General features: G+C 35.6%; 1 protein-coding gene across 2 annotated transcripts in view; it reads right to left on the bottom strand.

The window, feature by feature from the left end:
- sertad2 (SERTA domain containing 2) overlaps nucleotides 1–21,778 on the bottom strand; it is a 36,466-nt gene that overhangs the window by 2,711 nt on the left and 11,977 nt on the right. Inside the window, exon 2 of one of the 2 annotated variants that reach the window (XM_023327048.1) lies at nucleotides 14,783–14,964. The exons of the other annotated variant lie outside the window; for it this stretch is intronic. The gene's annotated coding sequence lies outside the window, so the exon portion shown is untranslated. The remainder of the gene's footprint in view (nucleotides 1–14,782; nucleotides 14,965–21,778) is intronic. 2 annotated transcript variants of the gene reach the window in all.

Genomic DNA, 21,778 nt, shown 5'->3' with positions numbered 1-21,778 from the left:
CAATCGCATCTACCAGTAGGCCAAGGGTGTTCAAAGTGAGGTCCAGAGGCCATTTGCAGAACCTGTCCTGATTTCTTGCGGACCCCAACCACAATTCAAGAATAAATTACTACAAAACTACGACTATTGAATCAAAATCTACTTACAAAAATGTTAGATGCAGCAAAAAGTGAGAATCTTTTCTGAGCTTTCTAGTTTCGTTCCAAATTGAAACACATCTACTGACAACTTGTACTCTAAAATGCACCTTTGTGCACCCAAATGTGCTTTTAATTGCTGTATTAAAATTTGGCTAAATACACTGACCTAAATCCTATTTTTATTGCCAAGACTAGACAAAATATTTTTTCAGATTTCTCATGTTATTGCCTAAAATGCAGTACCATAGAATTCCTTTGGTGTACGCTTGATCATTTGTAGCAAAGGATGCATCTGTAGGTAAATAAGTACTACTAAAAACATGTGGAAAGTTCAGTCCTTCCTGTTTGACTCAACATTAATACAGTATAGTGCTGATCTGATTAGTTTTTTTGATTAACCGATTAATAATTGGATAAAAAAGGTGTTTGTTTTACAAAATGTGAACCAGGTGAATTCAAAACAATGACAATTGAGGAGTTCTAGGTAGAACATATCTACAGACAAAAAGTTTTTTGTGTTTTAACAATGCAAAATGTTGACATTTTTGTACAGATTTGACTTAATTAGTGCTCCGAGGGCGGTGTTCTTTCAGCAAATGGCCTTTTGAAGAGTGTGTATATAGCTTACTATTAATTGTTTATTATATTAGTTGACTACTATTTCAGTTATCGATTAATGTATAAAATAACTGAAAATGACGGGTTCCAACCGGTTTTCTGTTGAAAACTGTAGCGGAACAGATTGGAATCAACATAGTAGGGGTGTAGCGATACAATAATCTCACGATAAGATATTCTAATCACAATACGATATGTATCAAAAATATTTGGCAAACGATACAATTTGATGCACTTTTAGGACAAAGTGATTTTAGTGACATTTTGTGTTCCATATACTTGGATTTAATTAACTGAAAACTGATTAAAAGCACCAACTACACAATACCTGACTCTGATTGGACAGAGTCTAACAGACTACAGCTGGACAAAATGATTCAAAGATGCAGTGAGAAAATTCTTTTCTGTCATTTAATTCATGTGGATTTGACATAAAACTCAAAGTTTCAACAGTGATCCAGGAACTGAGTGGGGAGATCATCAGCCTCTGTAGACTCTCAATATGCAAATTACTGCACTTCTGTTTTTCTTTTGGACATAATGTGGCTGCATTTTGGAGTAAAAAAAGTCTTTTGGACTCTAGGAAAAAGGCTTTTCTATCTTGGCTCCCGGAGTTAGCCGTGGCTGTAAGCTGTTTACTACTAGCTGCTGGGGGAGTGGCTCTGCCTCACCCCGTAGTGATCGACTCCTTGCAGCTGCGCAGCGCCTCCATTCCCCTGCTTGGATCTCTGAGTAGCTGCCTCTCAAACTGCCAGGATCTCATTGTACTCTCAGTCTCTGATACTCTTTGTCAGTTGCTAATAAGAATGATCGAGCCGCCATCATCATCATGGAAATCCTCACTGCACCCAGAATGCGGCTGCGGGTTTCCCCTCTTCGTTTTCCAGCTCAAAACAGAGCGCCACTGCATGCTGCCTGTTCATTCTTCAGGTAATCTTTTATATAAAGAACAGAAACCACTACGCTAAAAACAAAGTATGAAGTGGATGCCACTAGTCGCTCCAATATCCAAACTTTGCATTAATTTTGCGATCTCACTGCTTTTGCTGCTGCTCCGTTTGCGCCGCTACTCCGTTCCGCTTCTCTTTCACGGTTACATGCACACCTTTACTTCGTTTTTTAGCAACAAAATACAGCCCATCGCTATTTGTTGAAGATTTGATTTCCAAAAACAAAGGAATCCAATGTTGCGTTTCTTTTTTTTACGTTTGGAAGCTCATTCCCTTTCACATAACCGGAAAAGCCGGTTTTTGACATTTCTCTGACATTCGGAAAAATATGGTTTACTTATTTTAGCATAACTCTGGTTTTACTTGGCCTATTAATAGAATTTTAAAACTGGTGTGTAGTTTATAATGTGCACTTTAAGCACACGTTGAAAGTGACACTGGGGGAGGCGGAGTCTTGCTGCTACGCCGTCACAAACCAGACACGTTAAAAAGACGGTATAAGCCTATGGACCCCTACGGTTTAATGTATCGATACTCGCGGATGAAAAATGGATACCTTCCGAGGGGGCAGGGGGGAAATCGATAAATATCATAGAATCAATATAATTATACAGCCCTACACCATAGCAACCAGTGACTCAGCAATATTTAGGTCTCTGCTTCTTACATTACTCAGCAGATTTTTATTTTGTAAATAAATAATCCAGTACCTAATAAGTTGGGAATTATTCACAGACTTGAACAAAGTATTCACACTTGCATCACACCAAGCGGCATCAGGTTAATACGGTTACCAGAACCAAGACCTCTGTAACCGTAACATCTTCTTGGGAAGATGTGAACTTCTCCATATCTTCCCAATAATTTACATCGTGAATAAAGATGCATTAGAAGAAATGAAAAGAGTTTCTGCCAGCTGGATAACATCTGGCATTAACGCGTTCTCACGTCGGCACTCCTTCATTGCAGCACACTGACTGCTGCTGCTGCTGCTTCAGGAAAATGGAGATTCAGAGGCGCGAGGAATCAAAAAACGGCATTTCAAAGCAGAACGCTGCTGCTGTGTGACTGAGAGGCAAAGCAGCTGCACATGTGTGACTCACAGAGCCGCGGCAGGCTGGTTGGGCTCTCTCACACACAAGACGCACACAGCGCAGGGCTGACATACCAGAGGTGCCCCACCCGTCACATTCCTCTTCATTATCCTCCTCTCGCCTCTGACTATCCGCTCCTTCCACACTATTTCACCCGTCTTTAACATCCTGCAGCTTTAATTCCTCCAATTTCTCTACAGTAACTCCGTTAAAAAAAAGAAAAATGCATCGTAAAAGAGTCAAAGTGATAAAGCACAGCAGCAGAGCGGGGTCACGCTGACTGAAAATCCTACCGAGTCAAAGTTAAACTATGGAGCCAAAACTTTCTGAAAGAGTTTCCTTTAGAGAAATGCAGTGAAATACAAAAGTCCTTTTCAAATTTGTTGACAGAAACTTATATTACAACTAGAGATGCACCGATCTGGCTTTAACCGGTTCATACCGATTTCTGGCATGATTAAGAACAAACTGCTTGAAAGCTACAAGATGCAGATAAAAAAAATTATTTCCCAGTTTTTTTTTTGTTTTCCAACAGATGTTTAGTTTAAAAAATGCTAATTATAGAAAATATATATTAAAATGCCACTTTGAGTATTTGTTTTACATTTATTAACTATGATTAAGCCTGTAGCAAAAAGCAATTATGCAGTTAATCACAACATCAATTAAAATGAGCTTAATTTCCATTTGGATGATTGATGATTGATCAATCAATGATTGATTGAGATCAATTTTGTTTGTAGAAATATAGTCCATTTTATGTATTGTTTTGGTTGTAAGTGGGGCTCCTTCTCCTTGTTTTTGTTGTTTTATTTTAGATATTTAAAATGTCTTCCATTGATCTTTAAGAGCACAAACTTGCATTATTTTATTAATATCAATATGTTATTTGAAAAAGGTCTAAAAACCACAACATTGTCCTTTATCACAATATTATTTACCATCCAGCAAAATTTGTTATGACAGGGCTAACTATGCTAATTTTTTTACTACTTTTGTAAAGCTAATACCTTTGTAAACCCATTTAAAAACAATTAATCTAAATGAGTAAATATGTTTTGAAATATCTGAAATATTGTGGTTCATATTTATTTTGTTCTGTATGGTTTAATGTTATGTAATGCATTGGTAATATGATAAATATAAAGAAAAGGTAAGTGAATGAGAACTGTTACAATAGATAGACAATATCAGAAGCTGTTTCCTCACTGCTACGTAAACGTTAGCATATAAAACAAGAGGAAACTGATGGGTCTATGTACATAAATAATCCTTTAATCTGTTTTTCTTTTAATCAGATAACCTTTATTGAACCAAAATTACCTTCTTCTAGGAGATATGGTTTATCGGAGAAATCACATTTCCTTACAGTGGACTATCACAGAAAATGACTTTACATGACTACAATATGAAAAAGTCCAAAATAGTTTGAGAAAACCAAATTATTGAAAGGTACAAAATGACAAAATTAACTGAAATTAAATAAAACATCTCTTTTAAAGTAATGTCTAATATTATTTTAGCAGCTATAATAATAATTGTTGCATTTTGTATTTATACAACATGCAACATTTTCAAGGTAAGTTTTTAAACTTTTCCAGCACGACTTCGGAGATATAAACAATACAAATGAACTAAAAAAAGACAGTTTCAAGTCACTGTTGTATGATTAAAATATTAGAACTAAAATATAACAAAATGTTTAGAAAATAATTTTATACACCTTGCACACATCACTGATTTGAGAAAAAACACAACTTTAACTTTAAAAAATCCACTATTTTCAATAACTTTGTTATTGATAAGTCATTGAGCCATTAGGAATAATCAATATTCACTACACTGAAACAATCCTAACAAATTGTACTAAGGTAAATAACTTTCATGGTCAAATTATATACTAAGAAAGTTACAAAAAATATATTAAAATATATTTTTATATGCTTTTTGGCATTTACAAATACAAATAATTTTGTTAATTTTAGCTGACCTAAAACTTTAAAAGTTTAGCTACATTTAACTTCAGACAGCAAGGGGGAAAAAAAAGTGTGTTTTTATTACAAAATATCTGGATTCAACCGTAAATATCATTTTCCAAATTTAAGATTTTAATCAAACGTTATGTTGCATTTTATCACAAAACTGTGAAGCACTTGGAAAGGATGAAGCACTTTCCAAATAAGTCAAGGATTTCAATGGAACCCTGATGTAAATAAAAGCAGATGTTTGGCTTTAAATGCGAGTTTTGTTTTACCTCAAAGGTTGCGATGACGTCAAAATCCCAACCCGTATCCGAAAAAAAATAAAATAAATTAACGTCTTGGTTTTCTCTTCCTTTAGCTGAACAAGGGTTAACTCCAGTTAACAACAAATCCATGTATCCAAGGATCGCTACAGACGAGGAGGTAAAGTCAGGTGTGTGCATGCATGGTGGGTGCTGGATGCCAAACATTAAACATGCGGTCTGATGATATTATTCCTGGAGCCGGCTGCGTGTGCGTAGTGCAGTAGTGGAACGGTAGTGGACGGCCTCTGCAGTGATATTATGATCCTGTAACCGGATATGCTGGTTTCCATGCCTGAGCTGCACATCCACCCCTCCCCCTCGCCTCCCTCCACGTTGGGCTATTTCAGGTTCTGTGGATGCACAAAGTACTAACACACACACACAGTGCTGCAGGTAGATGAAAGTGGCTTTCTCCTGAGTGCATCCATCTCTGCATTTGCACATGCATTCCAGACGAACGGCTGCAGTCATGACTGCATTTTTCGCTGCGATGCGCCCGACTCTGCCTGAGGACGAAACTCTCCAGCTCACCTCTGTGAGAATTCACCTACTGCCAAGGTTATTACAGCTAACTAAAGCTAACGAAATAACAAAAACTGAAACAGAGAAAACATTTTTGTCAACTGAAGTACATAAAGAAAACTAATTATATCATGTGTTTATAAATCTAATTGAAACATTGAAATTATAGACATAGTGTCCTTTGATTTCATGTTTATGAATCTATTTATTAGCCTTTCAAACTGATGTGAAATTGATTTCTTTTTGATCCCACACACAAGCAGTTTACGTCACTCCCAGTGCTGGGCAATAAATCCATAACAATATATACTGCGATAAACCTATCAACAGAATATTCAATATTCAATATATAGAATATTCAATAAACTCCAATCCTGGGAGATGCAGTGAATTCAGCCTCTAACAGCTAGCTAAGCTAGGTTGGTGGAATCTACTATCTCACTCACTCTTTGGTTACCTAGCAACTCACTCACTCACTCTTTGGTTACCTAGCAACTCACTCAATCAATCTTTGGTTACCTAGCAACAGCCTGCTGAGTAACTTGCACAGAAGCAGTTGTAATGTTTTTCCACTTTGCCTCAAAACTGCTTTAAAATAAACAAAAATGTGGAGAGAAAACTGTGGATAAAAAAAGGAAAGGTAACACCACCAGGTAGGCAGCATTTCAAATATTTAAAGTGGAAAATGTTTTGATTAGCACAAAATGTTCATGTTGTTTTGTGAGTATAACCAAATTTATTTGTTAAAACTACAAAACAATGGTAAAAACAGAAAAATATTCTAATAGTCATGAAACAATTCTGTTCATATGATATTAAAATACTGGAAAAAATTAAGTTGTTCTCAGTTGTTTTTTGAAAATACAAAACTTACAAGTCACTTTACGACTTTATGCAAAATTAACATTTAGTTTTTGTAGTTAACTCATCATTAATATAATTCAGCTGTGATTTCAATCACTTTAAATTTATTTACATATATTTTTAGTCAATTCTGTCATTTTTGCAGGAAAACTATCATAGACACAGCTACCAAAGTTTCTTTTAAAAACAACACTTTCTCTTGAAAGTGTATTAAGAACTAGCAAACAAACTGAATTAGACAAAAAAATAAATAAATAAAACTAAACCATAAAGAAAAATGCAAAACTATTATAACACTGTGTGTTTTACTCTCTCTCATGCACACACACAAACACACACACACAATGTCGTCCTAGTAAACACATTCCAGATCAAACCCAGAGGAAAAGATAGCACATTGTGACCAGACCCCACTACGCTCACTTACACAAATTAAGATACCATTACCCCAAGATGGCAGCCGAATCATTAAAACTGGTTCTGACACATTCCTAAAATCCACATTCATGATTTATTCATCCCGATATCAGATCTGATCATCGACTTCTTGTTGGTAACCAGGAAAACACACAATGAGAGTCACTTCCTAGCAGCTGCATAATCAGAAACCGCAGACATGAAAATGACACCGTGACACAGTTCAACACGCACCACTCAGCAAATCAAGGTTCTGATACTTCTGATTAAAGAAAAGTGGAGGAGATAGACGATTACGCACTGAAAAATGTTTTGTCTTTTTGATTTGAAGAGTCTCAAGGGCAAAGGAGAATCCAGAGTTTGATATAATACCAAGGAAGACAGCAATGCCAATGGCAAACTTTATATTAATAACCAATAAGCCTGTCATAATAGCACATTTTCTGGATGATAAATTGTCTCAGAAGTTATTGCGATAAACGATAATATTGTTGTTTTAAGACCAATATCAAGTAATATAACGGTAATGGCATAATAATGCAAGAACACATTCTCAAAGATCAATAAACTGAGACAACAAATAAAAATAATTATGAAGTCTCTATAAACAAAATTGTTCTTCAAATCAAGAGCTAGTAGAGACCAAAAAAACCAGACTGAAAACTTTTTACCACCCAGTTTTTGGTAGAAAGAGAGAAAAACAATAAGTCATCCAAATGGTAATTAACAAGCTTGCTTTAATTTATCCTGCGATTAACTGATTTATTGCGACAGGCCTATACACCGATGTCAAAATTTGAGCCAACTTTGAATGAGACTTGAAACAAATAAACTGATTAATCGATTATTCAAATAATCACCGACTAATTTTAATCGATTAGTCATTAACTGGAGTATACAGACTCAAAACAAGGCAATTTTCTGAAAAAGCAATACACTCAAAGCAGTGATTTAGGCAAAACTGCGCAAAGAAATATACATTTTCCATTTAAGAAAATGATGTAGAAAAGATGTAAAAAAACCAAAAAACTCTAAAACTCTTCCAGCGAAATCGTTTTAGCTTCATCCAGTTCAAATTATGTCACAAAAATCTCGTATTAAACATCTTAATTGATTTGTTAATTGAGAAAATAATCAAAAAAAATTTCCCTAAACTGTATTGATATTAAGTCAAGCAGAAAGAACTGAGCTTCTCACATGTCATACACTAAAATAATGCTTTCTTATTACACTTTAGTCAATAAAATGTGCATTATTATATCAAAAATGGAGTTAAATTGCTTATTTGCATCTTTTATCGTTTAAAAAATTCTAAAATTCTGCAGAATGTACCAAGTTTTTTTTTAAAAATCCGATTAAATGTCAGAGATAATTCATAACTAAAATCAAAGTTATTAAAAAACACTTGAATAACTTCTGTTTTAGCTTATTTTATTTTAGTGCTGCACTCTTTAGGATCTCAGGTGTTTTAAAATGACCAGCTGGTGTTTATAAAACCTCGTTGAAATGTTTTTCCAACTCCTGTTCATAGTTCTACTGGCAAATTATTTCACTTATAAAACATTTTTCACAAATGGGATAATCAACTACATTTTCATCAATATTAAGGAATTATTGCCTTTACACAAGCTCCTATATTTTGCAGAAAAGTTACTTCTAAGTTTTGTCTTATTTCAAATATGTTGAGATATTTGAAATAGACCAGAAGTACTTGGTAAGATTTTGTGTTATTGTAGTGTGAAGGAGCAAAAAAGTGCAAACGTGAAAAGAGAAAGTGATTTCATGATTAGCAAACGAACAAAAAACAGGAACAAAGTATTTTTTAAATTTAAATCAGATAGTTTCTGTGAAAACACAAAGATCTGTGGGGCTCCTTAACGTTTATAGTTGTTGATAAGAAAATGTCTCTCTACCCTCAAAAGGAGTAACAAAAGTAAATGAGGTAAAGGTGTTTCTTTTTCCAGCATTACAACAAGTCCAAATCAACAAATTGCTCCAAAAGAAGAAACTTAAAGTTCTGGAAAAGCCCAGTGAGATTCCAGAACCAAACTAGTCGGAGATTTGGAGAATGACTGCAAGGCGGAGGAGATCAATGGCGGGAAATTTCTTCCAATATAATTGCAAACCAATAGCACATTTCAAAAATCTTTTGTTGAAAAACAAAAAAAAGCATCTCAAAATGAAACTTTGAGAATTTTTTCCCAATACAAAATATATTGAGAGTAATTTACAATGTGTAGTCCATAGTTGAATGTACATTTTGATACTTTTTCAAGTTATTTTCTCTGATTTAATTTTTTTTTCGGGGTGTGCTGTGGTGGCACAGGGGGTTAGCACGCCCCACGTTTGGAGGCCGTAGTCCTCGACGCGGACGTCGCGGGTCCGACTCCCGGTCCCGACGACCTTTGCCGCATGTCTTCCCCCCTCTCCCCACCCTCCTTCCTGTCTGCCTACTGTAGAAAAAATACGAGCCACTAGCGCCGCAAAAACTCTTCGGAGAAAAAAAAGAAAATAAAAAAGATTTAATTTTTTCAGTAATTTTCTCAGATTCTTCTTTTATTTTTTTCAAAATCAAATCAGACATTTTTTCTAATTATTTTTAGATTTATTTTGTTTTATTTCAATTTTTCAACTCATTTTTTCAAAAAAATGTTTGCATCAGATTTTATTTTTTTACCATTTTAATTTTTTTATTATTTTTCTCAGATTTCTTTTTTATTTTTTTTATTTTTCCAATTTTTATTTGAGACCAAGTTTTATGAATTGCATTCTTTTCAAATCACGTTTGCAGATTCTGTTTCACATTTCTTGGGGCGAGACTTCCTTTGGAAAATGGCAGAAAGACGCATTTCTATTCGTCTCAGTGGATGTTAGCAACAACGTTTCTATTGGTCGGCTTGGACACAAAGCTTCAACAAAGTATTAGTATATGGGGCTGCACATGTATACGTTATAAGTTATTTTACATTTATATGCAACATCAGTGTGCCTGAAATAAAGTCTGCAATCACTTTAAATAGTGGATAAAACTGCTAACATTATGTCTGCCTCACATGAAAATGATTCCAGTTTCTGCGAAACCGAAGAAAGACGGGAAAATATGGTAAAGATGAGCCACAACCAAAATAAGCATGCAAGCAGTGTGTGTGCGTAGGAGTGTGTGTGTGTGTGCATGTTCCCCGAGTCAAACTGATCACAAATGCTCACATGACAGAGGTCAGCTGGCTATCAGAGAATTCACCACAGGCTCTTACGTAATGACAGACCTGGTTGCAAAACACTACAGTGGCGCGGCGCAATAATGCAGAATCTACCTAAAAAAACAGAACTGCAATGACAGACAAGTCAGCAAACATCTCAACACCTGAAAGATTTAACTTTCATGACCTTAAATGCATTAAAGTCCAAGCGTGGGCCAAAGTCATCAAGTCAAAATGCCATTTTTAAGAGCTGAAGTCACCAAAATGATGTCATTTTTTAATCTATTCATTAACAAACTAATTAAACTATCTTAATTTATCAGGGAATCATACTTTTTAGTAGAAACCAATACTTCAAATGAATTTTGCTTGTTATATGAAAGGCATCAAATTTGTTTATTATTTCGTGTTTGAATGAAGAAAACTAAGAAAGAATATTTCATCTACAATCAGAATTAAAAACAGGATCTAGGTCAGTTTTCATTTGAAAACACTTGCTGTATTTACCCAAGTTTTAATACAGGAATTAAAAGCACCAAGGGAAGCACAAAGTTTAGAAAAGATGATCACTTTGTGTGGCATTTAACATTATTGTGAGTAGATTTTAATTTAAAAGCGTGCCCTAATTTATTCTTTACGATGTTGTTATGGCTGCTGAGAGAAAAAATACATAAATAAATAAAAAAAGAGGAGTAAATGTCCACCAGAATCTGAACTTTTAAAGAAAAAACGTGAAAATTTCTGAGTTTGAAAAGTACAAAAAAAATGCCAGAACAAAATTTAGAAACTTTTAGATTGATCTCAGACATTTTGCAGAAAAGAAAACAGAAATTTCTGTTTCAAAAGTCAAATTTACAAGTGTTTTTTTCTTTTTTAGACAAAATTCTGATTTTTTTTCAGGCAATTTTAAAGTTTTTTCAAGAAAATTTCTGAGATTAATATAAAATTTTTTGAGTTTTTTTTTTTTTTTACAAGCAAATTTTCAACTTTACAAACTCAGAAATTTGCTTGTTTTTTTCTAGTAAATTCCCATTTTTTCTATTGAATATTTACTTTTTTTCCCCCTCCATCAACAATTTGCAATCATGATGCCTTAATTATGACTGGGGGGCCTCAAACAATCAATCCAGGTGCCACAAATGGCCTCTGAACCCTACATTGAACACCCTTGGTTCAAAGTGAAAGACCAGCCCTCGGTAGCTGATTAAAGTCCATATCAGCAACACTGACAAAGGGGTGCAAAGGTCAGGGACAAGGCTGAAATAAAACGTCTCTCTTTCTGTTTGCAGTCAGACTCTGCACTAAGTCATTAGACAAACAGATCCTAAAAGTGAATGTTTGGGAAAACACACACATCCACAAAGACCAAACTCCTTCAAAACAGATACAATCTAGTGTTCTGATGACGACAAGGGTTACTTTTACGTAACCGTGCCGTCACTCCAAAGGTCAAACCTACATGTGCAATCAAAGCAAACTCGTGCACATCCCAAATTTTCTGGTCCGGGAGAGCGTCTCTGATCACACACTCCTTCCCCGTACGCACTCACTCTTAAGTCTATAAATAAAAGGCAGAAGAAGAGAGCAGATTTAGGTCAGCAGACATGCTGCTGCTGATGAGCGGGTTCTTCTCCGACGGAGAAAGCAGCCGCAGGATTCTGGTGCCGAGCGTCGACACGAAGCCAGCGCCCGCCTTATTACCGCACCTTATGCCTTGATTTTAATCCTAAATTTACTCATCTCAGCCACACTGCCTGCTGTTGTGGTGGAGCGTCGCGGAAACTGGCTCTGCAGCATTTATGCACCGAGTTTGAGCTCTCTTCCAAGCCCGCCAAGCACCAGATGTTCAGATCCAGCTGCAGGCGAGTGGCTGTTCTGAACACAACGTCCTAAATTAACTGATAAAGTCACAAAATCTGATAAATTAAAAATAAAAAAAACAGACATAAATGTCACAACTTGTTTTTCTATGCTTAATAACTATGGATGCACCGATTCACTTTTTTCACGTCCAGACACGATACAGATATCCGAGGTTTAGTATCAACCGATATTGACCCGACACAGAAAAACATTTCTTTTTTAAAAACACAGAAAATTTAAAAAATATTTAAACCTGAAATATTAAACTTTTCTGGTTGTAAATGCATCAAAGTTCAAACTTTTGTGACAAAATCGTCAGCTCAAAACTGCTAATTTTTTTTTTTTTTACCTTTACAGAAAAAAAATCTATTTTTATAAACACAGAAAAAGGAAAGAAAAGTTAGCAAACATCAACACCAGAATCATGTAATTTTTCTAGCTTTAAATGCATCAAAGTCCAAACTTTTGGGCTAAAATCAGGTCAAAAATACTAACGGGCCAAAAAATATATTTTTTTTACAAACTACAACAACTACATGATAGACAACAAATAAGCTAACGTTCAAAAAACTTCTGGATGATCTTCAATAGCTAACAGCTAAATGTGACACATTTATGTTTTCTATGTTTAGTGACTACGGATGCACTGAACTACTTTTTCCACTTCCGAAACCGATACCAATATCTGAGGTTTAGTATTAGTTGACATCGATCTGATATATATAAACAATGCTGAATTGACTTACGACATTTCTTTGTTTTTAAAACACATATACGTTACTGAAATACAAATTTATTTGATAACTCTGCGCCAGTAGAACACATTTAAACACACCAACAAACTTGGTCAAACATTTAAAAACTAAGCAACTTTACTTACTTCTGTCAGTTCAGTTAGGAATATAACAGCCAATGTGAAAAAAAATAAAGAAACTGACAAAAAATAAGTTGTAACAAACTTTCTTTTAAATGGTTCAAAAGGTGCAATAAGGAATTCTAAATATAATGTAAAAAACAAAAAAGCATGACGTCACTCAGAGCAAAGCATATTTCTTCAATATCAGGACTGATACAGATATTAATATTTGTGCATCACTATTTGATTTGATAAGCTGTGCACGATTTAAAAACATTTGAACGGATGTGAATCTGTTTAGACGCACTCTTTCCTTTTTATTTACAGACCTTTATGGCAAACAATAAATGTCCGCTATTACGCTTTGTGTAATAAATCTATATATTTAAAACTTGACCTGGATATGTCTGTGTGTGGCGGCTCTCGAATCTCTGACTCCAACAAAGAGCTGAACAATGTGGCTGAAAAACTTTCAAGTTTCATATCAGTCGATATTGATCATTATTGATTAGTTTTTGTTTTAAATATCTGAAATACTGCAAAACTAGCGGCTTGTTTTATCCACACTTGTCACTCCATGAAGTTGTTGTTTATTTTTAAGAAGTTATGAGGCACAGTGAAGAAACTTTAAACTGCTGCTGCGCAGTTATCCGACAGGTTGTTGCTAGGTAACCAAAGAATGAGTGAGTTAGTTGATGCCACTAACCTAGCTTAGTTCACAATGAGAGGTTGAGCGGCTAAAGTCTTTCCTCTGACTTCGTCTCCCAGAATGCTGTGCGTTTCTGGATCAAAGTTTACTGAATATTGCACACGATGTATTATCTATTGATATTGGTGTCAATAAATATCGCAATATATATTGTTGTTGACTTACTGTCCACCTCTACTCCAATCTTGATTAATGCGACTCTCCCCAAACTCTTTAATGGATTTCCCTTCATCTTCCACTAACAACTGCCTGTGGATCTTCTATCAAACACACTTTTTTTCTTTCCATTCAACTTCCCATTAATATCAAAAATAGCATTCTTGTGAACTACAAAGTTTTTTGTGGAGGTTCTCAATATTTTTTTTATTGTTTCTACATAATATTCTGATTTTTCTATGAAGTTTTAGCTGCAAATTAGCGAAAATAAACGCTACACAAGTTTAACATTTCAAACTATCTTTTCAATTATATTCTAATTGACTGAGATGCACCTGTATTGCAACTCCTGACATGTTTATTCACCTCAGCTCCCATCAAAACAGTGTGTGTGTCCCGTGGGTCCCTGTCTGGACAACGTAAGCAGTAGTAGAAGACCTCTTGCGTGACCTACATGCTGCTTGTGGGTAAAAACCAAAGGAACAAGAAGTGAAGAAGAGGTGCTGTCACCAGAAGGTGGCTGCTGTGTTGTGGTGCAGATTACAAAACAGAGGCCCCTCCACTAATACAGCTCCTGGTTCTGGTATTTAGCAACAAAATCCCTCAGAAAACACACATTTATGACACTAAAACTGTTATATAAACTGAATTAAATGTTAATTCAATCGTGTTTTTGTATACATTTGTCATTAAACTGACTTAACGGGGTCATTTTATGACGTTTTTACAGTATTGTACACATAATAAGCCATAAAAAAGTGAGGTCCAGTCACTGAGTGTATTTTGGGACAGCCCAACTGTCTTTTTTTACGGTCTGTGGAAAGTTTATCAGACGCTTTTTCTCCGCAGTCCTAAACTAAGAAGCAGAAGGACCGCCCTGTGTCAGTAACTGGAATCCACAGCGGATACACACACAGTAGCAAAACTTCTCCACCACCTTACTGTACTGATACCGAAACACCAGCAGCCGCCGTCTCTATTATTCATTACAAATAGGTTAACGCTCTCATGCCGGTGTGTTTCCCCCTCTCGGCGTTGTTTAACTTAGCTCCTTTTTTTAAAAACAAAAAAAAACAAGGGGGTCAAACATCGAAACGGAGGCTTACCAGATCCAGATCCGCCGGGGGTCCACAGAGAAACATGAGGGGGTATTTAAACAGTCCAGTCGGCAACAGAAAAACAATCGGTCCTCACTCCCGGAGACTCCGCCACACAATGGCGCTGATAGGAGGAGAAAACAGCCTCCGCTCGTTGGAACGCTGATGCTTTCACGGCCTGTCGGATTCACCTACAACGAGACCGTTTTTTAAAGCTTCCGCGTTCACAATTTATAAGTGAAGCCAATATTATTAATAAAACGCCATGCACGTCACTGTTTTCCACCTTAAATCAAACGTAAAAAACGAAGAACAATCTGTTTAGAGGTTTCATTAAACGTTTATCTCGCGAAAACGGAGAAAGAAAAGGAACAGGCAGCAATTATTAACTAATTCGTTTAACTATATACTAAACACCTCAACTCAAACAACAGCGTGAATGTTTTTATCTACTTTAATTTGTTTCTGGCCTGTCATGATCTAATTGGGCAAGTAAGAGAAATGTACGAGGATTGCGTGAAAGCAGCAGGAGAAGCTGAAACCGAGCAGCTGCCCCGAGAGCGGAGTTTAGCCCCGCCCACCTCCAATACCGTGTACGCGGGCACGCACACTCACATTAACAAACTCCGTAACTTCACTCAGTCAGTGCAGATTGACTGGCAAAGTTTGATCAAATTACTAAATTAATGAAATACCAAACAAATTAAAAAAAATATATATATATATATATATATATATTAACATTTAATGTAGTTATAAATTGCATAATTCAGATTTTAATTAATAAATCCAAATATTTATGAATTTATTAGATTTGTTTATGGTCTCTCGGGGCCAACAGTTCCACAATTATATATTTTTCTTATTAGTATTAGTAATGATTAAATAAAGTTCCAAATGCAAACAATAAGCTAGCTTAACTAATGAATGCATGTATCCATAAATATCTGCATGCTTAAAATATTTTTAAATACACAATAAAGCAGGTAAACAAATGCAAATATTCATTATATGATACAAGCATATAGAATAATTTCAGGATTGATTTATTTACTGTACAATCCTGTGTTGTAATGAAGACTCTATATAGAATTTACTACATAAATAAATCCTTGAAAAGTTATATATGTAATAAATTAAATTCCAAACAGATAGAGTAGCATATAAATAAAATTATTAGAAGGTTTCAAATTAATAATTAATATATATTAAATGTGAAAATAATCCAATGCAATTTGGTGTTCAGGATTATAAAATAACCAAATAAATTCTGAAATAATTCTAAGCTTCTAAAATAAAATAGATACATCTAGATAAATTTATTTTTTATCTTTGTTTATTATAGGATATATGGAAATTGTGGACATTTGACAACACTATAAAAAGTAAAATAAATACAGAAAAAAAATCTAGATTTCAAACAGATGGGGAATACACATTTTAAATCTAAAAATATATATATAATTTTTATTTAAAAATTGCCACAATTAAATGAAGACCACTCCAAAAACAGAAAGTGGACTATAGCGCAGGGCATTCTGGGTAAATGGTTCACTTTTTTTTTCTGATGCCGCTCCATTTTTGTTTACATTTCGTGAAGAAGAAAGTTGCGTTCAGCGTCTTCTTCAGAGGTTTCTGTATTGTGGGGGTGCAGCGCCCCCCACAGGCGAGGAGGGGAACATGTTTTCTAATTGTGTGGTTCATTTAACCCAATGCAGTGTGAAAGAAAACCGCAGCAGCTGAAAATGTAACAAATGTTGCAACTTTTGGTCCCCAATCAAACCGAATCTACTGACTGTTAGGTCGTGTTTTACAAGCAACCGGTCTTCTGACTGGACCAGGTCGTAGTAGAAGTCAGCTGGACGCTCTTTTTACAATTACACCTGTGCTAATGAAATGATGGCCCTGGAATGGAACAATTAGCCATACAGTAAACCTTTCAGCTGAAAAACGCGCTTTCTGCAACATATTTATACGCAAAATATTATGAGTTTTGAGCAGGTACAGAGTCTGCAAATCACATTACAAGTAGGCTTGTTGCAATAAGTGATAAATCAATTAACCGCAAGATGAATTAAAATGAGCTCAATCATTTCTGTTTGGATGATTTATATCCTCTTTTTCTTCTCCCTTTCAAAAACTGGATGACAAAAGTCTTCAATATAGTGTTTTGGTCAAAACTAAGCTTCTTTTTGAAGGATCATTTTGTTTACAGAGACTTTATAATTCATTTTATTTGTTGTTTTGTTTATTTATTGTGGATATTTAAATGTCTTCCTGTTCCAGTGTTAAATGTTCAGTTTTGAGAATGTGTTTTTGCCATTACAATACTTGAAAATGGTCTCAAAACAACATTATCATTTATCACAATAACTTCTGGGACAATATCTCGTCCAGCTAAATTATTATTGTGTATTGTGTAAAGTATTATTGTGAGAGGCCTGATTGCAAGTGTAAAAATTGAAATGCAAAGTTGAATTCTCCTCATTATTACTTTCTGCAGAGCGTATTTCTGCTCGTTGTTTTCCAGCGGACGGTGAGAAATGTGCACTTTCACTTTTGGAGCTGCCTTCTCCAAAAGTCCAGTCAGATTGTGGAGTTTATAACCACAGCTGGAGGCGATGGCGGCGGCTGCAGGCCTGAGTCGAGCTGTGAATATCGAGTATCTGCATCAAAAAAAACTGTTTAGCTTCAGGGAAACCCTCGGCTGCAGTGCGGCGAGGCTCGCTTGGGTTGCATGAACATGTTCCTGCGAGTGAATGGAGATCGGATTTTAGGTTTGTCTTCATCTCTCCGGACTCCGAGTTGACTCATGAATGCCGAGCAGCGAGAAGGGATGGCTCTAAATAAAGATTTCAGGTCAAAAACAGGAAATGGCTCAGTGAGCAGGGAGGGCAGGGCCATAGCAACACCAACTGGAGAGCAGTGCCGACAGATTCCCTCTCTCCCCGCCTCTATCTATCTTTATTTATTCCTTGCTCTTCTTTTACTTCCTGCTCTGAGCAGCAGCCACATTTTACCACACCGGGTACTCACGTTTCAGATGCATTCATCCAAAGACGTAGCAAGCGTATACGGCCGTTTTGGTCCGTCTTTATTTCCCTTTTCATGAGGCTGAGAGTGCGAACCTGACTCACAGTGACTCTGGTCTCGCTCGCCGTTCAGACCATGAAGCTACCCGCCGCTTCCATCCATCACCGTGTTCCACCTCCGGGTGGTAATGTGATGGACTGGAGTAGATGACGGTCATCTGAATTAGATCATCAACCATTTTGGGTCCATTTATACCGGAAACAAGCTGAGCTCTTTTTCAAAACATAATAAGGATATATTAATGCAACAGATGAAATGATTAATCAGATTAATCATGATGAATTGATTATTGAAATAGTCATCAAATTATTTAGTAACCAGTTAATTGCTAACTGGAACATACAAACTCAAAAAATGGCCGTTTGCTGAAAGAACAACACACTCAGGGCAATAATTAACCCAAAACTGTATAAAAAATATATATTTTTTTGTATTTAAAGGAACAGTATTATGTATTTTACAAGCACAATAAACTAACTATGTTAGCTTCAGTTGTTATAAAGATGTTATCCATATCAATTATGACATAAAAGAAAATTTACTTTGTAATTTAATGCCTTCAAATAGGGCCTTTGTCTCTTTAAAAATTCATTTTCTTTCTAAAACTCCACCTTCAGAAAGTCATCGCAACATGGCTCCTCTATTAACCCTTTAGTTGCTCGTATAATGAGATGTGCAGTTCCACCAGGTGTTTGCTAATTGCTGCTGGCTAGTCTGAAGGAGCTGAGTGAAGGAGTCATGGGGGAGAGCTGCTAGGTGAGGCGGAAGCTTGTTAGCTTAGAAACTGCAGCTCTGAAGCGGAGCTGCGCCTCGAAGGCGGAGCTAATTCCACCCAGGTGTTTTGCACGGCTCAGTGGTTGCCATGGAGATTAAACGATTTCTTAAACATGCTTGAAAGAACCACATCAACACTCCAGGTATGTTTTTGATAATGGAATAACTTTATAAGATGAGGTAAAGCTCAAAAAAGCCAATTTAACCTAATCTAACATCGTCAGAATAATAAAACGCTCAGGTAATCATTAGCTGCACCTGTGACTGGGCAATAAATCAATTTGATCAATTAATGGATTGTTTTGGTTTTGGAAGACTACGTTTTTGGAAAAATTAGGATTTTGTTTCTCCACCAATGCGCTCTGTCGGCTTACACAGTTCAGAATGATGTCAGGCCCCAAAGGCAGCCATCTTGTTTTACAGTTTTAAATTCAGGTCACATCTACAAATAAACTATTTATTTGCATCTTTTAATGCCTTCTAATCACGTATAAAAAAAAGCTTCAGTTGTTTAGTGAGAAATCTGCAGAAACTGCTGTTTTATTACCCAATTAGTCTTACAAAAATGTCTGGAGCAGATCCCGGGTAGACAGAAGCAGGAATCATTATTAATAATCGGTTTGAATCAAATTATTTCCCCTAAAATCAAAATCGAATCATGAGATACTAAAATATTCCTGAAGGTAACAACATTTTTGTGTCTTCTGCGCAATGAAATACTTTAAAATTTTTTGCTGTAAAACATAAAAGTTCAAGCAAACAGATCATTTTCAAGACACTAAAAACACTTTTGTGTTGAGTTTTTTTATGCTTGGGTTGTTTTTAGAAGAAGTAGAAACCTCGATGGAAGCACAAAAACATGAAAAATGTGAATTTTATATTACAAGTCCTCTTTAATTTTTGGTAAAAATCATTGAACGTATAAATGCGTCGCAAGACCAACCTTGACATGAACTTCACCGTATGGAAAGTTTGCAAAACAAAAACTGAGCACTTCGGGAACTTGATATTTAACTTCAACTTATCCACTCCCATTATCTTGTTTTTCACATCAATACTTTTAAAGAGCATTTATCAGAAGCATTTATCTGATGTGGTGAGCAATTTCGTCATACATTTGTACAATTCTTCACTAAATAACCAAAAGCAAAGCAAAACGGAGGATGCAGGGAGTAATTCCATCTAATAATAGATTGTTAACATAATAAATGTGAAAAAGACAATTTCTCAATCTGTTAAAAAATGCCTGGAGTACATTATGAGGATCCTTTGTACACCGACAGATTGATTAATTGTTTTGAATCGAACTGTTGCCCCAAAAAATCAGAACCGAATCGTTAGTAGAAGATTCCTAAACATCTTTGAGTTTTCTGCACAGTGAAACCCTTTAAAATCTCAGCTGTAAAGTAGAAAAGTTAAAGCAGAAAGAGGCATCCACATGCGCTGGGAGACTTGAGGGTGTGTGGCGAGAATATTAACACCGTCGGACTTGGGCGTGGTGCAGAGGGCCAACATGGAGAGGAAGACGGGTGGGAGGGAGCAGGGAGGGGAAGCCAAAAAACACCCAGCTGCTTTCTTTCCCATTCTCTCTCCCTCTCCCTTTGTCTCCACCTCCTCCTATTCTCTCCTTTTGTCTCTTTACCAGTCTGTTTATTGGTGTCCATCTTTTCCCCGTCTGCCCCATGCGCAGCTGTTGCCTCAGTCACAAACCCCCCCCACAGAAGGTTTATTAATTATATGAAATATCCACGAATCGCTCTTCATTTACGCCAAATATTTCTGATTTGAATGTGGAAAAAAGGTAAAAACAAAGCTAACAAAAGCCTGTTTGTGTTCCATACACATACATACAAAATGCACCATCGTTCATTCTCCCCATTAAAGTTAAACTTTTAAAAATGACTGTAAAATAAATGTGAAAAAGTAAATTATAGCTAATTAAATCAATTAATTGCAATTTGTTAAAGAAATGTTCCACTTTAAAGAAACTGAACAGTCAGAATTTTGAAAAGTGCTGCAAACATTTATGACGTAGTTGAAACTTTTGCCTGTTTTCCCTGACTTAGCTGAATGATTTATGTTTGGAAAGATAATTTTGGTTACAAAAACTTCATAATCCATTTTAATAATTGTCATGTTGTTTAATTATTTTGAATATTTAAAATGTTTTCCAGTTCCAGTGTTAAATGTTCTTCAGAAATTAAAGTTTTTTTGAATTTTGAGGGGGTGAACTTGCTATTATTATTATAATTATTTTATCAGTTCAAAATGGTCTTAAAATGACAGCATTATCATTTATAGCAATAATGTCTGGGAATATTTATCGTCCAGTTTAATTTTTTTATTGTGACAGCATTGCTAAAGAATGTGGCATCAGAAAGTTGTCTTTAATTATCCTGATATAGATCATTACTTCATCAATAAACTAGATATTTGTGTTTAATAGTGGAGGAGAGGTTCATACGACAATATGGTTGAAAACCATATCCCGACAGAGGCATTTCGTATCAGTCTATATTGATAATTATTTATGTTTTTTGTTTGTTTTAATTATCTGAAATGCTACCAAACTGTTAGCATGACGTTTCCTGTTTTATGCACAGTTTTCTCTTCACACGGCTGTTCATTATTAAGCGGTTATGAGGCACGGTGACAAAACCTTACGCATATTTGACTTCTTTCCTTTGAATTTGTGTGCACAACATCTGCACATTTAAGGACATAAGACACCCTAAACATAAATGACTAAAGCCTCTCAGTGCAAAACATTTTTAACTTTTAAGATTGGGAGTTGAGCCTAAGAAAATGAGAGCAAAAGTTAAACAGAGAGACACAGAAACAGAAAATAAAAAAGGGAGGGAGATGTGTTTATTCATGACGGGTTGGACGCCTACAGTGTCAGGTGACTTACAGGAAAGAAGTTGTTTTCTTTCTCAGTCTGTCCTTTTCACCCTCATTGTTTTTCCATAAACCTCCCAGATGAATTGTTGTTTTCTCATCAGATTAATTAATCAGAGTGCAAATGTCAAACTGAGCCACAACTAATGCATCAAAAATGTTTTAAGATCATGAATTATTTAGCTGGAGATACATGTTTTCTTGACTTTCAGCGCAGACACATTAGGAACAAGAGTGAAG

Source organism: Xiphophorus maculatus, chromosome 22, assembly GCF_002775205.1.
Source record: "Xiphophorus maculatus strain JP 163 A chromosome 22, X_maculatus-5.0-male, whole genome shotgun sequence".
In the NCBI taxonomy this organism is placed as follows: domain Eukaryota; kingdom Metazoa; phylum Chordata; class Actinopteri; order Cyprinodontiformes; family Poeciliidae; genus Xiphophorus; species Xiphophorus maculatus.
This window is presented reverse-complemented; position numbering and strand designations above follow the sequence as displayed.